Source organism: Lithobates pipiens, unplaced genomic scaffold (genome assembly GCF_037356315.1).
Source record: "Lithobates pipiens isolate NorthernLeopardFrog02 unplaced genomic scaffold, aLitPip1_a1.2 Scaffold_16, whole genome shotgun sequence".
Lineage (NCBI taxonomy): Eukaryota > Metazoa > Chordata > Amphibia > Anura > Ranidae > Lithobates > Lithobates pipiens.
The window spans coordinates 47712337-47732424 of NW_027507748.1; positions in this window are offsets into that span (position 1 = coordinate 47712337).

Below are 20088 nucleotides of genomic sequence, written 5' to 3' on the forward strand. Positions count from 1 at the left end.
ATCTCACGCAGTATCTATCTATCTATCTATCTCACGCAGTATCTATCTATCTATCTATCTATCTATCTATCTATCTATCTATCTATCTATCTATCTCACGCAGTATCTATCTATCTATCTATCTATCTATCTATCTATCTATCTATCTATCTATCTATCTATCTATCTATCTCACACAGTATCTATCTATCTATCTATCTCACACAGTATCTATCTATCTATCTATCTCACGCAGTATCTATCTATCTATCTATCTATCTATCTATCTATCTATCTATCTATCTATCTATCTATCTATCTCACGCAGTATCTATCTATCTATCTATCTCACGCAGTATCTATCTATCTATCTATCTATCTATCTATCTCACCCAGTATCTATCTATCTATCTATCTATCACACGCAGTATCTATCTATCTATCTATCTATCTATCTATCTATCTATCTATCTATCTATCTATCTCACGCAGTATCTATCTATCTATCTATCTATCTATCTATCTATCTATCTATCTATCTATCTCACGCAGTATCTATCTATCTATCTATCTCACGCAGTATCTATCTATCTATCTATCTATCTATCTATCTATCTATCTATCTATCTATCTCACACAGTATCTATCTATCTATCTATCTCACACAGTATCTATCTATCTATCTCACGCAGTATCTATCTATCTATCTATCTATCTCACGCAGTATCTATCTATCTATCTATCTATCTCACGCAGTATCTATCTATCTATCTATCTATCTCACGCAGTATCTATCTATCTATCTATCTATCTATCTATCTATCTATCTATCTATCTATCTATCTATCTATCTATCTATCTATCTATCTCACGCAGTATCTATCTATCTATCTATCTCACGCAGTATCTATCTATCTATCTATCTATCTCACCCAGTATCTATCTATCTATCTATCTCACGCAGTATCTATCTATCTATCTATCTATCTATCTATCTATCTATCTATCTATCTATCTATCTCACGCAGTATCTATCTATCTATCTATCTATCTATCTATCTATCTATCTATCTATCTATCTATCTCACGCAGTATCTATCTATCTCACGCAGTATCTATCTATCTATCTATCTATCTCACGCAGTATCTATCTATCTATCTATCTATCTATCTATCTATCTATCTATCTATCTATCTATCTCACGCAGTATCTATCTATCTATCTATCTATCTCACGCAGTATCTATCTATCTATCTATCTATCTATCTATCTATCTATCTATCTATCTATCTATCTATCTATCTCACGCAGTATCTATCTATCTATCTATCTATCTATCTATCTATCTATCTATCTATCTATCTATCTATCTATCTATCTATCTCACGCAGTATCTATCTATCTCACGCAGTATCTATCTATCTATCTATCTATCTCACGCAGTATCTATCTATCTATCTATCTATCTATCTATCTATCTATCTATCTATCTATCTATCTATCTATCTATCTCACGCAGTATCTATCTATCTATCTATCTATCTCACGCAGTATCTATCTATCTATCTATCTATCTATCTATCTCACGCAGTATCTATCTATCTCACGCAGTATCTATCTATCTATCTATCTATCTATCTATCTATCTATCTCACGCAGTATCTATCTATCTATCTATCTATCTATCTATCTATCTATCTATCTATCTATCTATCTCACCCAGTATCTATCTATCTATCTATCTATCTCACCCAGTATCTATCTATCTATCTATCTATCTATCTATCTATCTATCTATCTATCTATCTATCTATCTATCTATCTCACGCAGTATCTATCTATCTATCTATCTATCTATCTATCTATCTATCTATCTATCTATCTATCTATCTATCTCACGCAGTATCTATCTATCTCACGCAGTATCTATCTATCTCACGCAGTATCTATCTATCTATCTATCTATCTATCTCACGCAGTATCTATCTATCTCACGCAGTATCTATCTATCTATCTATCTATCTATCTATCTATCTCACGCAGTATCTATCTATCTATCTATCTATCTATCTATCTATCTATCTATCTATCTATCTATCTATCTATCTATCTCACCCAGTATCTATCTATCTATCTATCTATCTATCTCACCCAGTATCTATCTATCTATCTATCTATCTATCTATCTATCTATCTATCTCACGCAGTATCTATCTATCTATCTATCTATCTATCTATCTCACGCAGTATCTATCTATCTATCTATCTATCTATCTATCTATCTATCTATCTATCTATCTATCTATCTCACACAGTATCTATCTATCTATCTATCTATCTATCTATCTATCTATCTATCTATCTATCTATCTATCTATCTATCTCACACAGTATCTATCTATCTATCTATCTATCTATCTATCTCACGCAGTATCTATCTATCTATCTATCTATCTATCTATCTATCTATCTATCTATCTATCTATCTATCTATCTATCTCACCCAGTATCTATCTATCTATCTATCTCACACAGTATCTATCTATCTATCTATCTCACGCAGTATCTATCTATCTATCTATCTCACGCAGTATCTATCTATCTATCTATCTCACGCAGTATCTATCTATCCATCTATCTCACGCAGTATCTATCTATCTATCTATCTATCTATCTCACGCAGTATCTATCTATCTATCTATCTATCTATCTATCTATCTATCTATCTATCTATCTATCTCACCCAGTATCTATCTATCTATCTATCTATCTCACGCAGTATCTATCTATCTATCTATCTCACGCAGTATCTATCTATCTATCTATCTATCTCATGCAGTATCTATCTATCTATCTATCTATCTCACGCAGTATCTATCTATCTATCTATCTATCTATCTATCTATCTATCTATCTATCTATCTATCTATCTATCTATCTATCTCACCCAGTATCTATCTATCTATCTATCTATCTCACGCAGTATCTATCTATCTATCTATCTATCTATCTATCTATCTCACGCAGTATCTATCTATCTATCTATCTCACGCAGTATCTATCTATCTATCTATCTCACGCAGTATCTATCTATCTATCTATCTCACGCAGTATCTATCTATCTATCTATCTATTTATCTATCTATCTATCTATCTATCTATCTCACGCAGTATCTATCTATCTATCTATCTATCTCACGCAGTATCTATCTATCTATCTATCTATCTATCTATCTATCTATCTATCTATCTATCTATCTCACGCAGTATCTATCTATCTATCTATCTATCTATCTATCTATCTATCTATCTATCTATCTCATGCAGTATCTATCTATCTATCTATCTCACGCAGTATCTATCTATCTATCTATCTATCTCACCCAGTATCTATCTATCTATCTATCTCACGCAGTATCTATCTATCTATCTATCTATCTATCTATCTATCTATCTATCTCACGCAGTATCTATCTATCTATCTATCTATCTATCTATCTATCTATCTATCTATCTATCTATCTATCTATCTATCTATCTATCTCACGCAGTATCTATCTATCTCACGCAGTATCTATCTATCTATCTATCTATCTCACGCAGTATCTATCTATCTATCTATCTATCTATCTATCTATCTATCTATCTATCTATCTATCTATCTCACGCAGTATCTATCTATCTATCTATCTATCTATCTATCTATCTATCTATCTATCTATCTATCTATCTATCTATCTCACGCAGTATCTATCTATCTCACGCAGTATCTATCTATCTATCTATCTATCTATCTATCTATCTATCTATCTCACGCAGTATCTATCTATCTATCTATCTATCTATCTATCTCACGCAGTATCTATCTATCTATCTATCTATCTATCTATCTATCTATCTATCTATCTATCTATCTATCTCACGCAGTATCTATCTATCTATCTATCTATCTATCTATCTATCTATCTATCTATCTATCTATCTATCTATCTATCTCACGCAGTATCTATCTATCTATCTATCTATCTATCTATCTATCTATCTATCTATCTATCTATCTATCTATCTATCTATCTCACGCAGTATCTATCTATCTCACGCAGTATCTATCTATCTATCTATCTATCTATCTATCTATCTATCTATCTATCTATCTATCTATCTCACGCAGTATCTATCTATCTATCTATCTATCTATCTATCTATCTATCTCACGCAGTATCTATCTATCTATCTATCTATCTATCTATCTATCTATCTATCTATCTATCTATCTATCTCACGCAGTATCTATCTATCTATCTATCTATCTATCTATCTATCTATCTATCTATCTATCTCACCCAGTATCTATCTATCTATCTATCTATCTATCTATCTATCTATCTATCTATCTCACGCAGTATCTATCTATCTATCTATCTATCTATCTATCTATCTATCTATCTATCTATCTATCTATCTATCTATCTATCTCACGCAGTATCTATCTATCTCACGCAGTATCTATCTATCTATCTATCTATCTATCTATCTATCTATCTATCTATCTCACGCAGTATCTATCTATCTATCTATCTATCTATCTATCTATCTATCTATCTATCTATCTATCTATCTATCTATCTCACGCAGTATCTATCTATCTATCTATCTATCTATCTATCTATCTATCTATCTCACGCAGTATCTATCTATCTATCTATCTATCTATCTATCTATCTATCTATCTCACGCAGTATCTATCTATCTATCTATCTATCTATCTCACGCAGTATCTATCTATCTATCTATCTATCTATCTATCTATCTATCTATCTATCTATCTATCTCACGCAGTATCTATCTATCTATCTATCTATCTATCTATCTATCTATCTATCTATCTATCTATCTAATTATCTCACGCAGTATCTATCTATCTATCTATCTATCTATCTATCTATCTATCTATCTCACGCAGTATCTATCTATCTATCTCACGCAGTATCTATCTATCTATCTATCTATCTATCTATCTATCTATCTATCTATCTATCTATCTCACCCAGTATCTATCTATCTATCTATCTATCTCACCCAGTATCTATCTATCTATCTATCTATCTATCTATCTATCTATCTATCTCACGCAGTATCTATCTATCTATCTATCTATCTATCTATCTATCTATCTATCTATCTATCTATCTATCTATCTATCTCACGCAGTATCTATCTATCTATCTATCTATCTATCTATCTATCTATCTATCTATCTATCTATCTATCTATCTATCTCACGCAGTATCTATCTATCTCACGCAGTATCTATCTATCTATCTATCTATCTATCTATCTATCTCACGCAGTATCTATCTATCTCACGCAGTATCTATCTATCTATCTATCTATCTATCTATCTATCTATCTATCTATCTATCTATCTATCTCACGCAGTATCTATCTATCTATCTATCTATCTATCTATCTATCTATCTATCTATCTATCTATCTATCTATCTATCTCACGCAGTATCTATCTATCTATCTATCTATCTATCTATCTATCTATCTATCTCACCCAGTATCTATCTATCTATCTCACGCAGTATCTATCTATCTATCTATCTATCTATCTATCTATCTATCTATCTATCTATCTATCTATCTATCTATCTATCTATCTATCTCACACAGTATCTATCTATCAGTCTATCTCACGCAGTATCTATCTATCTATCTATCTATCTATCTATCTATCTATCTATCTATCTATCTATCTCACGCAGTATCTATCTATCTATCTATCTATCTATCTATCTATCTATCTATCTCACGCAGTATCTATCTATCTATCTATCTATCTATCTATCTATCTATCTATCTATCTCACGCAGTATCTATCTATCTATCTATCTATCTATCTATCTATCTATCTATCTATCTATCTATCTATCTATCTATCTATCTCACGCAGTATCTATCTATCTATCTATCTATCTATCTATCTATCTATCTATCTATCTATCTATCTATCTCACCCAGTATCTATCTATCTATCTCACGCAGTATCTATCTATCTATCTATCTATCTATCTCACGCAGTATCTATCTATCTATCTATCTATCTCACACAGTATCTATCTATCTATCTATCTATCTATCTATCTATCTATCTATCTATCTCACGCAGTATCTATCTATCTATCTATCTATCTATCTATCTATCTATCTATCTATCTATCTATCTATCTATCTATCTCACGCAGTATCTATCTATCTATCTATCTATCTATCTATCTATCTATCTCACCCAGTATCTATCTATCTATCTATCTATCACACGCAGTATCTATCTATCTATCTATCTATCTATCTATCTATCTATCTATCTATCTATCTATCTATCTCATGCAGTATCTATCTATCTATCTATCTATCTATCTATCTATCTATCTATCTATCTATCTATCTATCTATCTATCTATCTATCTCACGCAGTATCTATCTATCTATCTATCTCACGCAGTATCTATCTATCTATCTATCTCACGCAGTATCTATCTATCTATCTATCTCACCCAGTATCTATCTATCTATCTCACGCAGTATCTATCTATCTATCTATCTATCTATCTATCTATCTATCTATCTATCTATCTCACGCAGTATCTATCTATCTATCTATCTATCTATCTATCTATCTATCTATCTCACCCAGTATCTATCTATCTATCTCACGCAGTATCTATCTATCTATCTATCTATCTATCTATCTATCTATCTATCTATCTATCTCACACAGTATCTATCTATCAGTCTATCTCACGCAGTATCTATCTATCTATCTATCTATCTATCTATCTATCTATCTATCTATCTATCTATCTATCTATCTATCTCACGCAGTATCTATCTATCTATCTATCTATCTATCTATCTATCTATCTATCTCACGCAGTATCTATCTATCTATCTATCTATCTATCTATCTATCTATCTATCTCACGCAGTATCTATCTATCTATCTATCTATCTATCTATCTATCTATCTATCTATCTATCTCACGCAGTATCTATCTATCTATCTATCTATCTATCTATCTATCTATCTATCTATCTATCTCACCCAGTATCTATCTATCTATCTCACGCAGTATCTATCTATCTATCTATCTATCTATCTCACGCAGTATCTATCTATCTATCTATCTATCTCACACAGTATCTATCTATCTATCTATCTATCTCACGCAGTATCTATCTATCTATCTATCTATCTATCTATCTATCTATCTATCTATCTATCTATCTCACACAGTATCTATCTATCTATCTATCTATCTATCTCACGCAGTATCTATCTATCTATCTATCTATCTATCTCACGCAGTATCTATCTATCTATCTATCTATCTATCTATCTATCTATCTATCTATCTATCTATCTATCTATCTATCTCACGCAGTATCTATCTATCTATCTATCTATCTATCTCACCCAGTATCTATCTATCTATCTATCTATCACACGCAGTATCTATCTATCTATCTATCTATCTATCTATCTATCTATCTATCTATCTATCTATCTATCTATCTATCTATCTCATGCAGTATCTATCTATCTATCTATCTATCTATCTATCTATCTATCTATCTATCTATCTATCTATCTCACGCAGTATCTATCTATCTATCTATCTCACGCAGTATCTATCTATCTATCTCACGCAGTATCTATCTATCTATCTATCTCACCCAGTATCTATCTATCTATCTCACGCAGTATCTATCTATCTATCTATCTATCTATCTATCTATCTCACGCAGTATCTATCTATCTATCTATCTATCTCACACAGTATCTATCTATCTATCTATCTATCTATCTCACGCAGTATCTATCTATCTATCTATCTATCTATCTATCTATCTATCTATCTATCTATCTATCTATCTATCTATCTATCTATCTCACACAGTATCTATCTATCTATCTATCTATCTATCTATCTATCTCACGCAGTATCTATCTATCTATCTATCTATCTATCTATCTATCTATCTATCTCACGCAGTATCTATCTATCTATCTATCTATCTATCTATCTATCTATCTATCTATCTATCTATCTATCTATCTCACGCAGTATCTATCTATCTATCTATCTATCTATCTCACCCAGTATCTATCTATCTATCTATCTATCACACGCAGTATCTATCTATCTATCTATCACACGCAGTATCTATCTATCTATCTATCTATCTATCTATCTATCTATCTATCTATCTATCTATCTCACGCAGTATCTATCTATCTATCTATCTATCTATCTATCTATCTATCTATCTATCTATCTCACGCAGTATCTATCTATCTATCTATCTCACGCAGTATCTATCTATCTATCTATCTATCTATCTATCTATCTATCTATCTATCTATCTATCTATCTATCTATCTCACGCAGTATCTATCTATCTATCTATCTATCTATCTATCTATCTATCTATCTATCTATCTATCTATCTATCTATCTATCTCACACAGTATCTATCTATCTATCTATCTCACACAGTATCTATCTATCTATCTCACGCAGTATCTATCTATCTATCTATCTCACACAGTATCCTATCTATCTATCTCACGCAGTATCTATCTATCTATCTATCTCACGCAGTATCTATCTATCTATCTATCTATCTATCTATCTATCTATCTATCTATCTATCTATCTATCTATCTATCTCACGCAGTATCTATCTATCTATCTATCTATCTATCTATCTATCTCACACAGTATCTATCTATCTATCTATCTCACACAGTATCTATCTATCTATCTATCTCACGCAGTATCTATCTATCTATCTATCTATCTATCTATCTATCTATCTATCTATCTATCTATCTATCTATCTATCTATCTATCTCACGCAGTATCTATCTATCTATCTATCTCACGCAGTATCTATCTATCTATCTATCTATCTATCTCACCCAGTATCTATCTATCTATCTATCTATCACACGCAGTATCTATCTATCTATCTATCTATCTATCTATCTATCTATCTATCTATCTATCTATCTATCTATCTATCTCACGCAGTATCTATCTATCTATCTATCTATCTATCTATCTATCTATCTATCTATCTATCTATCTATCTATCTATCTCACGCAGTATCTATCTATCTATCTATCTCACGCAGTATCTATCTATCTATCTATCTATCTATCTATCTATCTATCTATCTATCTCACGCAGTATCTATCTATCTATCTATCTATCTATCTATCTATCTATCTATCTATCTATCTATCTATCTATCTCACACAGTATCTATCTATCTATCTATCTCACACAGTATCTATCTATCTATCTCACACAGTATCCTATCTATCTATCTCACGCAGTATCTATCTATCTATCTATCTCACGCAGTATCTATCTATCTATCTATCTATCTATCTATCTATCTATCTATCTATCTATCTCACGCAGTATCTATCTATCTATCTATCTATCTATCTATCTATCTATCTATCTATCTCACGCAGTATCTATCTATCTATCTATCTATCTATCTATCTATCTATCTATCTATCTATCTATCTATCTATCTATCTATCTATCTCACACAGTATCTATCTATCTATCTATCTCACGCAGTATCTATCTATCTATCTATCTCACACAGTATCTATCTATCTATCTATCTCACGCAGTATCTATCTATCTATCTATCTATCTATCTATCTATCTATCTATCTATCTATCTATCTATCTATCTATCTCACGCAGTATCTATCTATCTATCTATCTATCTCACGCAGTATCTATCTATCTATCTATCTCACCCAGTATCTATCTATCTATCTATCTATCACACGCAGTATCTATCTATCTATCTATCTATCTATCTATCTATCTATCTCACGCAGTATCTATCTATCTATCTATCTATCTATCTATCTATCTATCTCACGCAGTATCTATCTATCTATCTATCTCACGCAGTATCTATCTATCTATCTATCTATCTATCTATCTATCTATCTATCTATCTATCTATCTATCTATCTCACGCAGTATCTATCTATCTATCTATCTCACACAGTATCTATCTATCTATCTATCTCACACAGTATCTATCTATCTATCTCACGCAGTATCTATCTATCTATCTATCTCACGCAGTATCTATCTATCTATCTATCTATCTATCTATCTATCTATCTTTCTATCTATCTATCTATCTATCTATCTATCTCACGCAGTATCTATCTATCTATCTATCTATCTATCTATCTATCTATCTATCTATCTATCTATCTATCTATCTATCTATCTATCTCACACAGTATCTATCTATCTATCTCACGCAGTATCTATCTATCTATCTATCTATCTATCTATCTATCTATCTATCTATCTATCTCACGCAGTATCTATCTATCTATCTATCTATCTATCTATCTATCTATCTATCTCACCCAGTATCTATCTATCTATCTCACGCAGTATCTATCTATCTATCTATCTATCTATCTATCTATCTATCTATCTATCTATCTCACACAGTATCTATCTATCAGTCTATCTCACGCAGTATCTATCTATCTATCTATCTATCTATCTATCTATCTATCTATCTATCTATCTATCTATCTATCTCACGCAGTATCTATCTATCTATCTATCTATCTATCTATCTATCTATCTATCTCACGCAGTATCTATCTATCTATCTATCTATCTATCTATCTATCTATCTATCTCACGCAGTATCTATCTATCTATCTATCTATCTATCTATCTATCTATCTATCTATCTATCTCACGCAGTATCTATCTATCTATCTATCTATCTATCTATCTATCTATCTATCTATCTATCTATCTCACCCAGTATCTATCTATCTATCTCACGCAGTATCTATCTATCTATCTATCTATCTATCTCACGCAGTATCTATCTATCTATCTATCTATCTCACACAGTATCTATCTATCTATCTATCTATCTCACGCAGTATCTATCTATCTATCTATCTATCTATCTATCTATCTATCTATCTATCTATCTATCTCACACAGTATCTATCTATCTATCTATCTATCTATCTCACGCAGTATCTATCTATCTATCTATCTATCTATCTCACGCAGTATCTATCTATCTATCTATCTATCTATCTATCTATCTATCTATCTATCTATCTATCTATCTATCTATCTATCTATCTCACGCAGTATCTATCTATCTATCTATCTATCTATCTCACCCAGTATCTATCTATCTATCTATCTATCACACGCAGTATCTATCTATCTATCTATCTATCTATCTATCTATCTATCTATCTATCTATCTATCTATCTATCTATCTATCTCATGCAGTATCTATCTATCTATCTATCTATCTATCTATCTATCTATCTATCTATCTATCTATCTATCTCACGCAGTATCTATCTATCTATCTATCTCACGCAGTATCTATCTATCTATCTCACGCAGTATCTATCTATCTATCTATCTCACCCAGTATCTATCTATCTATCTCACGCAGTATCTATCTATCTATCTATCTATCTATCTATCTATCTCACGCAGTATCTATCTATCTATCTATCTATCTCACACAGTATCTATCTATCTATCTATCTATCTATCTCACGCAGTATCTATCTATCTATCTATCTATCTATCTATCTATCTATCTATCTATCTATCTATCTATCTATCTATCTATCTCACACAGTATCTATCTATCTATCTATCTATCTATCTATCTATCTCACGCAGTATCTATCTATCTATCTATCTATCTATCTATCTATCTATCTATCTCACGCAGTATCTATCTATCTATCTATCTATCTATCTATCTATCTATCTATCTATCTATCTATCTATCTATCTCACGCAGTATCTATCTATCTATCTATCTATCTATCTCACCCAGTATCTATCTATCTATCTATCTATCACACGCAGTATCTATCTATCTATCTATCACACGCAGTATCTATCTATCTATCTATCTATCTATCTATCTATCTATCTATCTATCTATCTATCTCACGCAGTATCTATCTATCTATCTATCTATCTATCTATCTATCTATCTATCTATCTATCTCACGCAGTATCTATCTATCTATCTATCTCACGCAGTATCTATCTATCTATCTATCTATCTATCTATCTATCTATCTATCTATCTATCTATCTATCTATCTCACGCAGTATCTATCTATCTATCTATCTATCTATCTATCTATCTATCTATCTATCTATCTATCTATCTATCTCACACAGTATCTATCTATCTATCTATCTCACACAGTATCTATCTATCTATCTCACGCAGTATCTATCTATCTATCTATCTCACACAGTATCCTATCTATCTATCTCACGCAGTATCTATCTATCTATCTATCTCACGCAGTATCTATCTATCTATCTATCTATCTATCTATCTATCTATCTATCTATCTATCTATCTATCTATCTATCTCACGCAGTATCTATCTATCTATCTATCTATCTATCTATCTATCTCACACAGTATCTATCTATCTATCTATCTCACACAGTATCTATCTATCTATCTATCTCACGCAGTATCTATCTATCTATCTATCTATCTATCTATCTATCTATCTATCTATCTATCTATCTATCTATCTATCTATCTCACGCAGTATCTATCTATCTATCTATCTCACGCAGTATCTATCTATCTATCTATCTATCTATCTCACCCAGTATCTATCTATCTATCTATCTATCACACGCAGTATCTATCTATCTATCTATCTATCTATCTATCTATCTATCTATCTATCTATCTATCTATCTATCTCACGCAGTATCTATCTATCTATCTATCTATCTATCTATCTATCTATCTATCTATCTATCTATCTATCTATCTATCTCACGCAGTATCTATCTATCTATCTATCTCACGCAGTATCTATCTATCTATCTATCTATCTATCTATCTATCTATCTATCTATCTCACGCAGTATCTATCTATCTATCTATCTATCTATCTATCTATCTATCTATCTATCTATCTATCTATCTATCTCACACAGTATCTATCTATCTATCTATCTCACACAGTATCTATCTATCTATCTCACACAGTATCCTATCTATCTATCTCACGCAGTATCTATCTATCTATCTATCTCACGCAGTATCTATCTATCTATCTATCTATCTATCTATCTATCTATCTATCTATCTATCTATCTCACGCAGTATCTATCTATCTATCTATCTATCTATCTATCTATCTATCTATCTATCTATCTCACGCAGTATCTATCTATCTATCTATCTATCTATCTATCTATCTATCTATCTATCTATCTATCTATCTATCTATCTATCTATCTCACACAGTATCTATCTATCTATCTATCTCACGCAGTATCTATCTATCTATCTATCTCACACAGTATCTATCTATCTATCTATCTCACGCAGTATCTATCTATCTATCTATCTATCTATCTATCTATCTATCTATCTATCTATCTATCTATCTATCTATCTCACGCAGTATCTATCTATCTATCTATCTATCTCACGCAGTATCTATCTATCTATCTATCTCACCCAGTATCTATCTATCTATCTATCTATCACACGCAGTATCTATCTATCTATCTATCTATCTATCTATCTATCTATCTCACGCAGTATCTATCTATCTATCTATCTATCTATCTATCTATCTATCTCACGCAGTATCTATCTATCTATCTATCTCACGCAGTATCTATCTATCTATCTATCTATCTATCTATCTATCTATCTATCTATCTATCTATCTATCTATCTCACGCAGTATCTATCTATCTATCTATCTCACACAGTATCTATCTATCTATCTATCTCACACAGTATCTATCTATCTATCTCACGCAGTATCTATCTATCTATCTATCTCACGCAGTATCTATCTATCTATCTATCTATCTATCTATCTATCTATCTTTCTATCTATCTATCTATCTATCTATCTATCTCACGCAGTATCTATCTATCTATCTATCTATCTATCTATCTATCTATCTATCTATCTATCTATCTATCTATCTATCTATCTATCTATCTCACACAGTATCTATCTATCTATCTATCTCACACAGTATCTATCTATCTATCTCACGCAGTATCTATCTATCTATCTATCTATCTATCTATCTCACGCAGTATCTATCTATCTATCTATCTCACGCAGTATCTATCTATCTATCTATCTCACGCAGTATCTATCTATCTATCTATCTATCTATCTATCTATCTATCTATCTATCTATCTATCTCACGCAGTATCTATCTATCTATCTATCTCATTCTCCCCCTCCCACCCAATATCTACCTGTCTGTCTATCTCTCCCACCCCGTGTCTAAATCTGTAGGCCCTATTGCGGGCGAGTGACGGGGGGGGGGGGGGGGGTTTGGTTAGGGCCTTTTTGCGCCCCCCACAAAAAATGGAGCACCAGCCGCCACTGGCAGAACTTATAAAAATCTCTGAACGTGGACAGTTGTAACTGAAAGTGAACAGGAACCTTTTTCCTCAGTACCTGGAACGTTCTCTGTCTCCTTGATAGTACTGGAAATTGGAAAAAGCGTGGATTCGTCATTGTCCTTCCCCACTCAGTAACCAGGCACTTCTCAGGATGCCACTTGTCGGCCCTCCTCTGAAGAGTACTCCCCCGGTCACTTTCACGAGCTGTGGTGCCCCTCCGAGCTGAGAGCACACCCGGACACCTTGAATCCTCCCTCAGTTACTGCACCTCGGACCAGCCAGTTCCGAGGCTCGGGAACAGACGAATCCCTACCCCGGACCAGGCGGGTCTATTGGGGGTAACCAACAGAAGCATGGATGTCGAACACCCCATGACAGGGACCCTTTGCGGGGCTACCAGGTCCTGGAAACAAGAACAGACCACACGGGGCCTCACAAACTCCTACTGAACACGTGACCTCAACATCTTAAGTACCCCTTCCCAGACTCCTCAGCGGGGCCCGACACACCCACTGATTAGTTCCAAGAAGGCTGATACCCAAAACGTCCAACCAGGCCTGGTTTTAGCTTGTCATGTGCACCTCCCTTTACACATGACCAAGCAGAACTTCTAACACAGTCCAGCCAAACTGATGTCAAAGTTAACCTACATAATTAACCCTCAGAACCCCACTACTGATCTGAGGCAAAAAAACTAAATTTACACATGAATGACACTTTGTCCAAAATGTCATCCGCTACACAATAATATCTCAAACCTCCTGTCTGCTCTTAGACAGGGAAAGTTGACACATGTGCCATGCCTGGCACATGTCCTCAATTTGGTGGTGCAGCATACCCAGGGTTTGCAAGATGTACTAAAGCAGGCCAGAAGACTCTGTAGCCATTTCAGGCAGTCATATACAGCCAGTGCTTGGTTGGCTGAAATTCAGCGGGAATTCCACCTGCCTGTAAACCGCCTGATTTTTGACATGCTCACCAGATGGAACTTTGGGAATGCTGCAGCAGCTATACATGCAGCAGAGGGCCATCAACGAGTACCCGCGCCAGTACAGCAGGACCACAGGCTCAGCCTGCCTTGGAATTTTTTCCCCACTCTAATGGCTCATCATTAAGGATGCATGCACTGTATTGTCACCATTTGAGGAGGCCACAAGGATGGTGAGTAGTGACAATGCATGCATCAGTGACACAATCCCTGTTGTGTTCCTGCTGGAGCAGACTCTGCGTGGCATTATGGACAGGGCACTGGAGCAGCAGGAGGGAGAGGAGGACTTCCTTTCCTCTCAAGGCCCACTTTATCCAAACACCATCATTCCTATGTCACAGAACACACAGGAGGAGAGAGGGGAGGGGGATGAGGAGGAAGATTCTGGCACTTTCATAGGGTTCGAAGAAGAGGAAGATATGCGTCAATCTGTAAGTGATGGCTTTCCAACCCCAGGACCCTTGGGAGTAGTACATGGCTGGAGGAAGTTCCATATGCTGTCATCCTGAGTGACCCAGAGGAGTCTGCTTCTGAAGCCTCTGCAAATTTGAGGCGCATGGGCAACCTCGTGCTTTGGAGCCTGTGAAAGGACCCAAGAATACGTGGCATAAAGAAGAAGGATGATTACTGGTTGGCAACCCTCCTTGACCACCATTATAAGGGGAGGGTCTCAGAACTCATCTCAGAAGATAAAATCTCTTGAGGACACATTAAAGAGGATTTTATTGAACATTTTTCCTGACTCCAGTAGGTTACAGTGTCATGGAAAACGTAGTTTTGGGCCTTCTGTTGGTCAAGAGAGGAGTGTCCGCCTAAGTGACGCATTTCAGAATTATTTTAGTCCTCCTCACCCAGGGCTGTAAGCTTCCACATCCCATCGGCAGCGTCTGCATCATATGGTGAATGATTACCAAAACAGAGATGGAGAGCTTTCCAGCTGATGATCCACTGACTTACTGGGTCATGAGAATAGACCACTGGCCTGAACTTTCCCAGTATGCTATTGAGTTGTTGGGCTGCCCTGCATCCAGCGTGCTTTCAGAACAGGCATTCAGTGCTACAGGAGATTTTGTTACGGATCATAGAACGCGTCTGTCCACAGACTCCGTGGACTGTTTGACTTTTATAAAAATGAATCAGTCCTGGATTACCAGCTATGAAGCCCCTGATGTCACTGTTAAGTCTTTTTCTGCAGGACTTCAAGGCTGCCTAGCTTTGAGGGTGTTCAAACATTTCATCTGGAAGAATGTTTTTGGTATAGGTTTCATGGGCACAATTAACACCCAAAGACCAATTTTTCCAGCACCAATTTGACAGGCGTGTATCATAGCGATTCTTGCTTTTATCAAGAGTACCTCTATAGGGTTACAATGGGAAGGCGCTCCTGACACTCAAAGAGTAATTTTTCAGCACCTGCAATTTTTTACAGCAAGGTCAATTCTTGGTTTCATCAAGAGTACCTCTATAGGGCTATGGTGGGAAGGCACCACCGACACCCAAAGACCAATTTTTCTACACCTGTTTGACAGGTGCATAATTTACATTTTTACAGCAAGGCCAATTCTTGCTTTCATCAAGATTACCTCTATAGAGTTACGGTGGGAAGGCGCCACCGACACCCACAGACCTATTTTTACGCACCTGTAAAACTTCTATCCAAAGTCAAAGTGACACCAGAATGTATCCAAAAAATCTTGTTCCCAGTGCATTAGATTGTAGCCTCATCATACACACTGGCTCCCCAGCTGTTATTGAACAAAATAAAGGCAGCTTGCAGGGAAAATTAAATTTTTTTGGCTTTATAAATGCAATTATTGCTGAAGCGGATTCCAGAAATGGTACAGATGTGTAACTTTACCGGTAGACTAAGGGGATCCCCAGTCACTATATTGGAAGGAATTTTTTCATTTTTATGCTTTCAGTTTAAAAATCAAAAAATCACTGCTCATTTAAAAATGACGTTTTTCCCAAACTTTTCTTTTATTGATACATGTCCCCCAGGGCAGGGACCGGACCCCTATAACCATTGAATGCCCAATTACTTGCATATAAGCCTTCAAAATTAGCACTTTTTTTGACGTTCGGGTCCCATTGACTTCAATGGGGTTCGTTATTTGGGTCCGAACTTTCGCGTGTGTTTGAAAGGTCTGGTGCGAACCGAACAGGAGGTCAGTTTGGCTCATCCCTACTGGTAACCCCTTCACTGCCATGAGTGTCTAGAGATTCTATGTAACCCCTTCACTGCCACAGGTATCTATTGGTTCCATGTAACCCCTTCACTGCCACAGGTGTCTGTATGTTCTGTGTAACCCCTTCACTGCCACGAGTATCTGTAGGTTCCATGTAACCCCTTCACTGACACAGGTTTCTATTAGTTCCAAGTAACCCCTTCACTGCCAAAAATATCTATAGGTTCCATGTAACATCTTCACTGCCACAGGTTTCTATTGGTTCCATGTAACCCCTTCACTGCGACAAGTGTCTGTATGTTCTGTGTAACCCCTTCACTGTCACAAGTGTATGTTCTGTGTAACCCCTTCACTGCCACACGTATCTGTATGTTCCGTGTAACCCCTTCATTGGCAAAAGTATCTGTAGGTTCCATGTAACCCCTTCACTGCCACAGGTTTCTATTAGTTCCACGTAACCCCTTCGCTGCCACAAGTGTCTGTATGTTCGGTGTAACCCCTTCACTGGCATGAGTGTCTAGAGGTTCTTTGTAACCCCTTCACTGCCGCAAGTATCTATAGGTTCAGTGTAACTCCTTCACTGCCACAAGTGCATGCAGGTTCAGTAAAACCCTTTCACTACCACAAGTGTCTGTATTTTATTTGTAACCCCTTTGCCAGAAGTGTTTAAAGGTTCTGTGTGTCTAGGGGTACCATGTAACCGCTTCACTGTCACAAGTGTGTGTTCTGTGTAACCCATTCACTGCCACAAGTGTCTAGAGGCTCTATGCAACCCCTTTACTGCCACAGCTATCTATTGGTTCCATGTAACCCCTTCACTGCCACAAGTGACTGTATGTTCTTTGTAACCCCTTCACTGCCACAAGCATCTAAATGTTCTTTGTAACCCCTTCACTGCCACAAGTATCTGTATGTTCCATGTAACCACTTCACTGCCACAAGTATTCACAGCTTCTATGTAACCCTTTCACTGCCACAAGTATTCACAGCTTCTATGTAACCCTTTCACTGCCACAAGTATCTATAGCTTCTATGTAACCCTTTCACTGCCACAAGTGTCTATAGGTTCATAGTAACCCCTTCACTGCCACGTGTCTGTATGTCCTCTGTAACCCCTTCACTGCCACGTGTCTGTATGTCCTCTGTAACCCCTTCACTGCCATGTGTCTGTATGTCCTCTGTAACCCCTTCACTGCCACGTGTCTGTATGTCCTCTATAACCCCTTCACTGCCACGTGTCTGTATGTCCTCTATAACCCCTTCACTGCCACGTGTCTGTATGTCCTCTATAACCCCTTCACTGCCACGTGTCTGTATGTCCTCTATAACCGCTTCACTGCCACGTGTCTGTATATTCTCTGTAACCCCTTCACTGCCACGTGCCTGTATGTTCTCTGTAACCCCTTTGCTACCACAAGTGTCTATAGGTTCCATGTAACCCCTTCATTACCACAAACCCAAATAGAAAAAAACAGGCCTTACAGCCTATTTATAAAATGTGGGCATGCATTGTCCCAGTTCACACCTATGCAGTTTGCTTTCAGTCATTTCTGAAGTGCTTTTTGCTGTGAGTTTTGCGTTTTTGTGATTTTATCGCAATTTTAATTTCTTTTATTTTTTTTTATACTTTTTTTTTGCCCAATTTGTCATTGGGCAAATAAAAACATAAAAAAAAAGGAATATTGCAGCAAAACCACAGCAAAAATGCACTACATGCTTTTCTGCAGCTTCTCCTTTGAAGCCTATTGAACCAAACAAAGAAAAAAAAACATTGGTTTGCGTTTAAAAAAGTCCCTGACCCTTTCCAAAAACGTAGCAGCTTAAAAATACATTGATGTGAACGTGTCCCATAGGAAACAAAATCATTTATTAATCTTTCCATCTATTAAATCCTCTGCCCTTGTTGTTTTTTAACTTTGGATAATAAAATTTTTTTTTTTCTGCCTGTAAATCCCTTATACAGCCCACTTCCTGTTTCTTGTCTGGTCATTAGCCTTGGCTTATGACATCATGCGCAGCTCTCTCTCTCTCTCTCTCTCTCTCTCTCTCTCTCACACTTGTGAGAGTTTGCCAGGAAGGGAGGGGGGATGAGTCATAAGAGGGCCAATGAGAGCTGCAGAGCTGGAGGCGTGTGTCTGTGTAAATCCAGGAAGTGAACAGGCAGCATCTTCAGCTGCCCACTGTTAAAATGGATGCAGCCAGACTCAGTGGAGGGAGATTTTTGCAGCATATTTGGCAAGTACAGAATCACAGTATATCTCAAATAATATGCAAAGTGATTGGAGGGAAGCTTCAGAATGGCAAAGATGTTTTTATTACAAATTATGTGAGCAGACTGCATTTCCTCCTTAAATGGACTGTAGTGTGTT